This window comes from Pinus tabuliformis, chromosome 4_2 (assembly GCF_031772625.1).
Source record: "Pinus tabuliformis cultivar Carrire ecotype Pingquan chromosome 4_2, CPIR1, whole genome shotgun sequence".
NCBI lineage: Eukaryota > Viridiplantae > Streptophyta > Pinopsida > Pinales > Pinaceae > Pinus > Pinus tabuliformis.
Window position 1 is genome coordinate 678,909,098 of NC_142304.1, and position 9,876 is coordinate 678,918,973.

The window sequence follows — 9,876 nt, forward strand, 5'->3', positions numbered from 1 at the left end:
TAAATATCAGCAACACGAGTATCGATGTATCTGGGCAGCTTGGGAAACTCAACCTTCTTAGGCCCAGAAACCATTGCATCATTGGACTTCTCTCCTTGTGATGTCATAAACCAGTAACGCTCCAGCTGCTCCTCTGTAATGCTCCAACTGCTCCTCGGAATGACACCTATCCAGCTGTGTCCCAGATTTGAAGTTTTATTTGATTTGTTATCAATGGTAAACATGCAAGCATCAAACTCCACGCCAATTGTCAAGTCGTGGACAAGCTGGAATCTCTTATCAGTGAACTGGAGGAGAAGATGTGCCCACCCATGAGTATTTGGCAACCACCTGTACAACTGCAGCTCCATTTAATTCGAAAAACATTTTTAGAGCAGAAGGAATGAGATTATTTTATTTTTTATTTGAAGCCGTGGTGAATTTCTATCTTTGACTGTTTCATTTTCCATTTGTCGTTTGAATAACTTTTAATAACGTTTGAACTACATATAGCACCGGTGTATTTGAGAAGAAGAGGTGCATATCCATTTATGGTACATAGGAACACAATATAATATTCATAACCTGCATTGAAGATGAGTCCAGGATCCAAGGCAGCAGTTGGATTCACAAATCCACTTCCCATGTCAAAAGCTGTGGTTGAAATTGCATCGGCATCTGGATTGCTGTAGGAGTGCTGTGCCATAATTAGCAACCCTTGATTGTCATTGAGTGATGCAGTGGCGGATAGTACAGAAGCAATGGCTGCTGGTTTAAATTTGGGGTATTTTTGTTTCATTAGAGCTGCCATTCCTGCTATATGAGGTGCTACCATGCTTGTTCCCAAAAACATTGCAAAATTCTCGCCTTCAAATCCAGCTGAATCTGTGCCAACAGAGTTTCAAGCAGCCCAGATGAGATTACCAGGAGCTATTATATTTGGTTTCAGTATATCTACTGCATCTAAAAGATTGTCCTGCGGATTGGGCCCCTTGAAAGAATAATACATGACTTTGGGTGCTTTCTTGCTGTAATTTGCTTTCAATCCTCCAGGGACTGTGGCAACTCCTCCAAAATTAACAATGTTGTTAGATTCATCTCTAGTTATGGAGTCACTGTAGTATTTCAGAAAAGTCTTAGAATCATCTGAAGAGGAAATGATCAATCCCGACATCGTCAAAGGGACTCGATTGAACGGAAACCCAACCACAAAAGGGTCTGTCTAGAAGATGATGCCCACTGCACTCAAATTGTTAGCAGTCATAACTGCTTGTCTCACAGAAGGTAGACCAAGGACAAACCTTATTGTGTAGCTACAGATCAAGATGTTTCCTTCAACTAGATGTTGTTCCAATTCACTGGGATCTTGGCATTCATTGGCATACATATCATCAGTTCCATTATTTTCGGCATGAGTTGCAGCAACTAGACTGTACATATCATCATCATCTGTTCCAGGAGCAAGTCCAACTCCTGAGATTGTGAGATTGTTGCCAAGAACTATAGAATTATTATAACTACGATCATCGGCAGCAGCTCCCACTGTGAATATCCATGGGCTGAAGGACAAAATACTCTTTGGAGAAGGTCCAACATTTCCTGCAGCTTGAACGGCAAATATTCCAACTTTCACATCGGACAACAAAGCCATGTCTATTGGGTTAAAGAAAGTCGCAATCCTAGAAGGTGGCATGTTAGGTATGATTGACGGAGACAGTATATCAACCCCATCTTGAGCTGCCATGAGAAGAATTGAGCTGAAAAAAATTGAGTTTTTGATGAATCGATGATGAATTTCGGCCTTAGGGCTCTGTTCACCACCCACTCCCAGTGCGCCGTGCCAGTGTTAATTTACACTGCGGAGGAGCGCCCAATGCGCCGCGCGTTTCATATGGGTAATATCGAAGTTTTCTCTTTTTAGTGTCCTGCTTGATTAAAATGATGACTCTTATGTTGATTCTTTGCAGGGATAGGAGCAGCTGAACCTAGCAAGATGGGCAGGGTTGCTTGAAGAACTATAAAATCTTATCAATCATGTATCAAACGAACTTAATAATTTCTTCTTCAAAATAGAGTTTTGAAGAAGAAATGTCCTTCAGCATGAATAGTAATGTGAATCTTGAAGTGAAACCTTATTGAAGCTCCCTTTGGCCTGTAGGCGTTATTTCACACTTCTTGAGACAAAATCTCTGGACTCAAGAATTAAAATGACTCTTTTTTACCAAAATGGCATTTGATGACTGCAAATGACGAGAAATGAACCTTGGTGAATTTGACTCTGACAGAGGACTGACAAGACTGAGTCTAACATTGGCTCCAATTGGGATGGAAGCTGCCACTTCGTGGAGGTGCCAAGAACAACAGATCTCTGGAAGAGCTAGACAGTGCCTTCGTCCATTGGGCTATGGAGTCCATTATTCCGACAAACCAACATGAATCAATTTATTAACTGAAAACTTGACTCAAACTGACTCAATGCAAACTGACATGACTGAAAAAAACTTGACTCTAACAAACTAACTCAAAATGGCAAAGACCTGGACTTAAATCTTAAAGCTTGGTGGCAGTACATGGCCACCTGTGTTTCTTACAAGACAATATATCCTCAAACTATATCAAAATTCCAATGCAACCAATCAAGAAGATGGCTTCTTGACTGATTCTTCCTATCACATCTTCTGGTCAACAGTGGATGTTTGTAACTGGGTCTCCAAAAAGCTAATTTACCATGATCTCCTTCATCACTGAACACTACAATAATCACCTTCACTGCTGGCTGCAACAAACTTGCCAGAGGATCTTGAAAAAAGTGAAGATTTTCCATTGCCACCTCCTGCTGAGAAAATGAGATGTCTTTTTCTCTTGCTTCTGATTTTTCTTCATAAATAAGAGCATGTTCCTGGTCTTCAAAAAATTCTGAACGAGTAGATGAGCAGATTTCCTCTTCAAAGAACATTTCAAAACACGAAACATATGAATAAGAATCTGAAATGGGATCCGTAATGGTCGGGTCTTCGGTAGTCTGAACATCTTGCAGGCTATCTTCATATGATATGACAGCCAGATTCTCATTACATTCATTAGTCATAAGAAAAGAAACTTCAAATGTTTCATGAAACTCAAGCATGACCCTTCTGTCATCTATCATAAATTCATCCAGAGAATCTTTTTCACCTACTTGAACGAAGATATCCTCTTGCTGTTCATGGATTAACTGAATTACCTTGGTAGGAAGGCTGTGTTCTGATGAGATGAGGGCAGTTAGGCCTGTAACTCTGTCTTCTTCATTTGAGGCTAGCCTCAACAATGCAATTTTCTTCTATGAGATCCGGAACAACATGTTTTTCCTCATCACAATCCATCTCTCGATCTGGTTTATCATCATCATTTTCGCAGATTGGAACATCATTTTCTTGTGTATCCTCATTTATTTCAACCAGATCTGAAATAGGACTTCTTTTTTCATCATTTTCAGTCATATGGAAATCTTTAACCTGCTGATTTTGATCCTGCTGCAAAGTTTCCTCTAAGAGTTCTATAGACTGCTGAAATGGGTTTTCACACAGGGCTTCCATGATCTCATCATCCGTAAAATTATCATCCTCATAGTATTTTTCAAGGCTTTCAATAAAAGTAGAAGCATGTTTGCAACAATCATGAACTAGATTTAACGATGGATAAGAGTCTTTATATCTTTCAATGAATAGGGCATGAAAATCCTTTAGATAGTAAATACAAGCAAGCGGCAAACTTTCATACCAAGATTGGGCTTCACCTTCTAGAGTGGCCAAGAATATCTTCATTAAGCAATCTCCAGGAAAATCAACCTTCAAATTACGAATATGCATGTGAAATCAAACTAGATGTAAAGAAGCATCCTTCTTACCATCATCTTTAAATGTAGGCAAATTCCTTGACCAATCTACTTTCGAAATCTTATTTGGAAAGCCTGGAATGTGATCTCAGCTCATGGGAGCCTAACTTCTTGCAATCCGTTCCATTTTAAGAAATCTCAAAGCTACTGATCCCTTTGTCGTGGAGTCACCATGAAACACCAGTTGCTAGATTCTTCAGTGAAAGGAGTCGCCAGGTGAATGATTTTTAACCGTCTTCTTATGTCTGATCGTTGTTCACCATCAACTATCAGCTCTGAACTTGAGATATGTACTGGGGCAGGACAATTTTCAAGCAAACCATTCTCGTCCCCAGCGGAGTCGCCACTATGTTAGCGCTCAAATCTGCCTCAGGCTAAAGGAAGGCGAGGTTCAAGGCAACATCAAACCAAGCTTAGCCTCATAGCTAGCCCTACGAGGACAGGAGAGGGCTCTCTCCGGATCTATCTCGATGAAATGAGCAATAGGGTGCGAGATGACTTAAAATGGGAACTGATTTTAGGCTAGTAAATGAATTTGAATGAGGGATATTTGATTTAATGACTAAGTTGCTGGGCTGTATGGGACAAGGACAGCATGAGCAAAGATTTAACCAAAGGCACAGGATATTTCATAAGGCGAGATAAGCATGAGATTTTAGCAATCGAATTGAAATTAAATGGGGTGAAAAGACTGTTTAAGAAAGCTGAAAAGGGCATTAATATATGAATCCTTTCCAGACAGAAGAAAACACATAAAGACTGAACACTTCCTGAAGGAAGAGCAATGACTAAATTCTACCTTTCTCACTTAAAAGTATTCAGCTAGAAATGATCATGAATGAACTGCAAAACATCACAAGATACATATGAAACAGAAAGAAAAAACACATGCCAAAACTCATACCGCAAGAATCTTATAAATCAGAGCTGCACCATTTAATTATTTCTCTGTCAAAACTATACAGTGATAGTGTTGGGTTTTTTCTTCCCACACTTTTCTCAGAACTCAGAACCCTTTACACATAAATTTTCATACAATAAATAGACTCAGGAATGGGAAAACAAATCAATGAGAAAAGGGGCCATTTCACCTAAAATCATGAGAATAGGAAAAGTCGGCTCTAAAAAGGAAAAGAACACCTTTTCTTGCCTTCTGAAGTCCATACTGCTCGGCATGATATTTGTTATCACCATCAAGGTTTTTCAACTTCAAGATACTTATCAAATGAAGCATAGACATCTCAGCAGCCTTTAACATCGAGCTCTATATCGTAAGATTATTCCTTCCTTGTAGATTCATAATCCACATTTATGCACTCGGTGTAGTTCATATGATGTCCTTCAAATAGATGCTTTATTGTATCCTCAACAGCTGTTCCCTTCACTTTATCTTCTAACTTCTCGCAGAGTACTTGGTTTAGCTCCTGCAAATCCTCTGTTGTAACTTTCTCCACTTCCATGCTACAGAGAGGCATAGAGAAGCTTACATCATGCTTCTTTAGAAAAGCTCGAAGCCCATGAGTGGATCTTGTGAGATATGCAGCACATGTATTCTCCATTTTTTCATTTAAACTACCTCACACAAACATGACTATAATTTGTTGAATGCAAAAATAAAAGATATCACATGTCTTTTTCCTAAACCTGTAATATATGGAACGAAATGAAATTCCCAAGCTGATTGTCGTTTTGATAGGAACTCACTTTCTGCAACACTGACACGAGCAGCAGATAATGCCATAGTAGAAATAAGAGATGGTGGTAACATAGATTGTGGGTGCACCCACGAGTGCAACGCTTTCCAAAAGGAAATCTCCTTCTGTTGGGAGAACTATGAGCAAGAATTATAGTTTGCGTATCTTTTATCCCATGTACTTACTAGTATTATTCAACATATGGCACCAGTTAAGTGAAGAGGAAGAAATTAGGTGCATATTAACTTTCAGGCTCAAATCCAAAGGTACTCTATCTCCAGCTATTTGCAAATCATGTCCAAAACTGTTAGCATGCAAGGATGATCCTAAATTTCGCAATAAACCTGGAGGGTCATGAGGTTGAGTGAAAACAGTTGAGGCCTTATTATTTGCTAATCCCTTAAACGCCTTGGCCATATCAACAGTTGTTCTTGAAGACAAAGTAGGAGAACTCGAAGAGAGCTCAGCAACATTACGAAAGTTGTTATATTTTTGACACTCAGCCTTCAGTTCAGCGTTCTTATTTGTATATGCACTATTTATGGGGGTATCTGGATTACTAGATGAAGTGTGATTTCCATTCCTTCTCTAAATAAATTTTGATGAAAGCTTCACATCAGATGGTGTGGAACCTTGGTTGGTCTCTTTTATCTGTTTCTGAAGCAAAGGAGCATCCTTAAACTTGTCTCTAGAGCTAAGTATTTTAAGCCTATCACCAGGCTTGATAACAGGATAAATATCAGCAACACGAGTATCGATGTATCTGGGCAGCTTGGGCAACTCAACTTTCTTAGGCCCAGAAACCATTGCATCATTGGACTTCTCTCCTTGTGATGTCATAAACCAGTAACGCTCCAGCTGCTCCTCTGTAATGCTCCAACTGCTCCTCGGAATGACACCTGTCCAGCTGTGTCCCAGATTTGAAGTTTTATTTGATTTGTTATCAATGGTAAACATGCGAGCATCAAACTCCACGCCAATTGTCAAGTCGTGGACAAGCTGGAATCTCTTATCAGTGAACTGGAGGAGAAGACGTGCCCACCCCTGAGTATTTGGCAGCCACTTGTATAGCTGTAGTTCCATCTAATTCGGAAAACCTTTTTGGAGCAGAAGGAATGATATTATTTTAATTTTTATTTGAAGCCGTGGTGAATTTCTATCTTTGACTGTTTCATTTTCCTTTTGCTGTTTGAATAAATTTTAATGAAAATGAGGATATCGAGTGATTGTTTCGGCGTCACAAACAAAATGAATTCAAATATCATATTCAAAGCACCCGATTTCATGTGAAGATAATATATGCCACCATACAAAAACAAATAGATAGATCTTGTTAAAAATACCATCCTTTAAGAACTGGTCGTTTAGCGATTGAAATGGAGTCCTTCATAGATGCCTTTAAACCAAAATTCGCTCCCACCCAAGAACGCTGCATCATGCTAATAATGAAAAGTTGGTTTGGGGCAGGCAATGGATTTTTCTGAACATAATACACCAGCCCATGGCAAACGCCTAGTTTATCTCAATCATAGGCTAAAACAACACCTGTCCCAGTTGCAATAAAACTTATTTTATTTGAAAATCCGCAATCATATCATTAAAGTGCCAGTCCTTTATAAACATTGGCCATAGAGTCATCGTATTGTAACTCCAGGTCCATGAGGTTCTGAAGTCCAAATATCCATTTGGGTACCATGCATTTAGTCAGACTAACCGTTTCAAGGTGTTCCATGACTTCCAAGCAGAAGGATTCTTCCAAAGCTAGGTGCAGTACTATTACGGTGGCATTGAGGAATACTGTAAGCTTCAATGTGAAACTGTAAATGATGTGGGTGCAACAGAAACAGAAATACCAAATGGCGCACTCCAAAGAGCCTTGTAACTCCCATTTCCTGCTATATTCAGAAAACTCCTCTCAATGGTACGAGAATTGATCAAACTAGCTACTGTGATTGAAGGAACGTTAAGGTCAGAACTAATTCCAACGTTTGAACTACATATAGCACCGGTGTATTTGAGAACAAGAGGTGCTGATCCATTTATGGTACACAGGAATGCAATATAATCTTAATAACCTGCATTCAAGATGAGTCTGGGATCCAAGGCAGCAGCTGGATTCAGAAATCCACTTCCCATGTCAAAAGTAACCCTTGATTGGTAACCCTTGATTGTCATTGAGTGATGCAGTGGTAGATAGTACAGAAGTAATGGCTGCTGGGTTAAATTGGGGTATTTTTGTTTCACTAGAGCTGCCACTCTCGCTATATGAGGTGCTGCCATGCTTGTTCCCGAAAACATTGCAAAATTCTCGCCTTCAAATTCAACTGAATCTGTGCCAATAGAGTTTCAAGCAGCCCAGATGAGATTACCGGGAGCTATTATATTTGTTTTCAGTATATCTGCTGCATCTAAAAGATTGTCCTGCGGATTGGGCCCCCTTGAAGAATAATACATGGCTTTGGGTGCTTTCTTGCTGTATTCTACTTTCAATCCTCCAGGGACTCTGGCAACTCCTCCAAACTTAACAATGTTGTTAGATTCATCTCTAGTTATGGAGTCACTGTAGTATTTCAGAAAAGTCTTAGAATCATCTGAAGAGGAAATGATTAATCCCGGCATCCTCAAAGGGACTGGATTGAATGGAAACCCAACCACAAAAGGGTCTATGTAGAAGATGATGCCCACTGCACTCAAATTGTTAGCAGTCATAACTGCTTGTCTCACAGAAGACAAACCAAGGGCAAACCTTATTGTGTAGCTACAAATCAAGATGTTTCCTTCAACTAGATGTTGTTCCAGCTCACTGGGATCTTGGCATTCATTGTCATAGATATCCTCAGTTCCATTCTTCTGGGCATGAGTTGCAGCAACTAGATTGTACATATCATCATCATCTGTTCCAGGAGCAAGTCCAACTCCTGAGATTGTGAGATTGTTGCCAAGAACTATAGAATTATTATAACTATGATCATCGGCAGTAGCTCCCACTGTGAATATCCATGGGTTGAAGGAAAAAATACTATTTGGAGAAGGTCCAGCATTTCCTGCAGCTTGAACGACAAATATTCCAACTTTCACAGTGGACAACAAAGCCATGCCTATTGGGTTAAAGAAAGTCACAATCCTAGAAGGTGGCCTGTTAGGTATGATTGACGGAGACAATATATCAACCCCATCTTGAGCTGCTTGGAGATGAATTTAGCTGAAACAAATTGAGTTTTTGATGAATCGATGATGAATTTCGACCTTAGGGCTCTGTGCGCCGCGCGCACTCCCAGTGCGCCACGCTTGGTGAGTGCGCCATGCTAGTGTTAATTTACATTGCGGAGGAGCGCCCAATGCGCCGTGCGCGGCCAGTGCGTCACACCACTCAGCCTATGTGCCGCGCCGGAAAACTCCAGCACATTTTTTGCCCAGTTTACCTCTAATCACTGATTTTTCTCCAGATTCATTTGTCTCTGCAATTATCTTTGAGTGCATACTCCTTATTTTCTTTCCCCGATCTAAACCACATGATCATTGTCACTAAATGCTTCTTCCATTTCTGCATTTGCAAGTGATGGGTCTTTCTATGTTTGTGGGGGCCATTTATAGTTTCAATTTATGTCATATGGGTAATATCGGAGTTTGCTCTTTTTAGTGTCTTGCTTGATTAAAATGATGACTCTTCTGTTGATTCTTTGCAGGGATAGGAGCTATTGAACCTAGCAAGATGGGCAGGGCTGCTTGAAGAACTATAAAATCTTATCAATCATGTATTAAACGAACTTAATAATTTCTTCTTCAAAACAGAGTTTTGAAGAAGAAATGTCCTTCAACATTATTAATAATGTGAATCTTGAAGTGAAACCTTATTGAAGCTCCCTTTGGCCTGCAGGCGTTATTTCACACTTCTGGAGACAAAAACTCTGGACTCAAGAATTAAAATGACTCTTTTCGACCAAAATGGCATTTGATGACTGCAAATGACGAGAAATGAACCTTGGTGAATTTGACTCTGATAAAGGACTGACAAGACTGAGTCTAACACATACCATGCATTATTGATATGACCTTGCGTTGATGATTGGACCCTAGTTAGTATGATGATTATTTGTTGATGCACTTATTGATATATGTCTATCTGTGATCATGGTTGTGTTGTACATGCATCACAATTGATTTGATGATCTTGCAAACAAGTTATCCTCCCTGAGTTATGCTAAGGTACATTGATTTATGCTGATTTGGTTTAGCTGATATAGTGTGCCTCACAAGAAAGAGACCAGATGGCTAGCAAGGTGGTAGAATACATAGAATATCCCTATGCATAAGATGGACAACCTGGTG

General features: G+C 39.7%; 2 pseudogenes; both read right to left on the bottom strand.

The window, feature by feature from the left end:
- Positions 1-400: 400 nt before the first annotated feature.
- Positions 401-1,723, bottom strand: LOC149171251 (subtilisin-like protease SBT2.3 pseudogene; annotated as a pseudogene).
- Positions 1,724-7,353: 5,630 nt separating this feature from the next.
- On the bottom strand, positions 7,354-9,027 carry LOC149171252 (subtilisin-like protease SBT2.3 pseudogene; annotated as a pseudogene).
- Between the last annotated feature and the right edge of the window lie 849 nt (positions 9,028-9,876).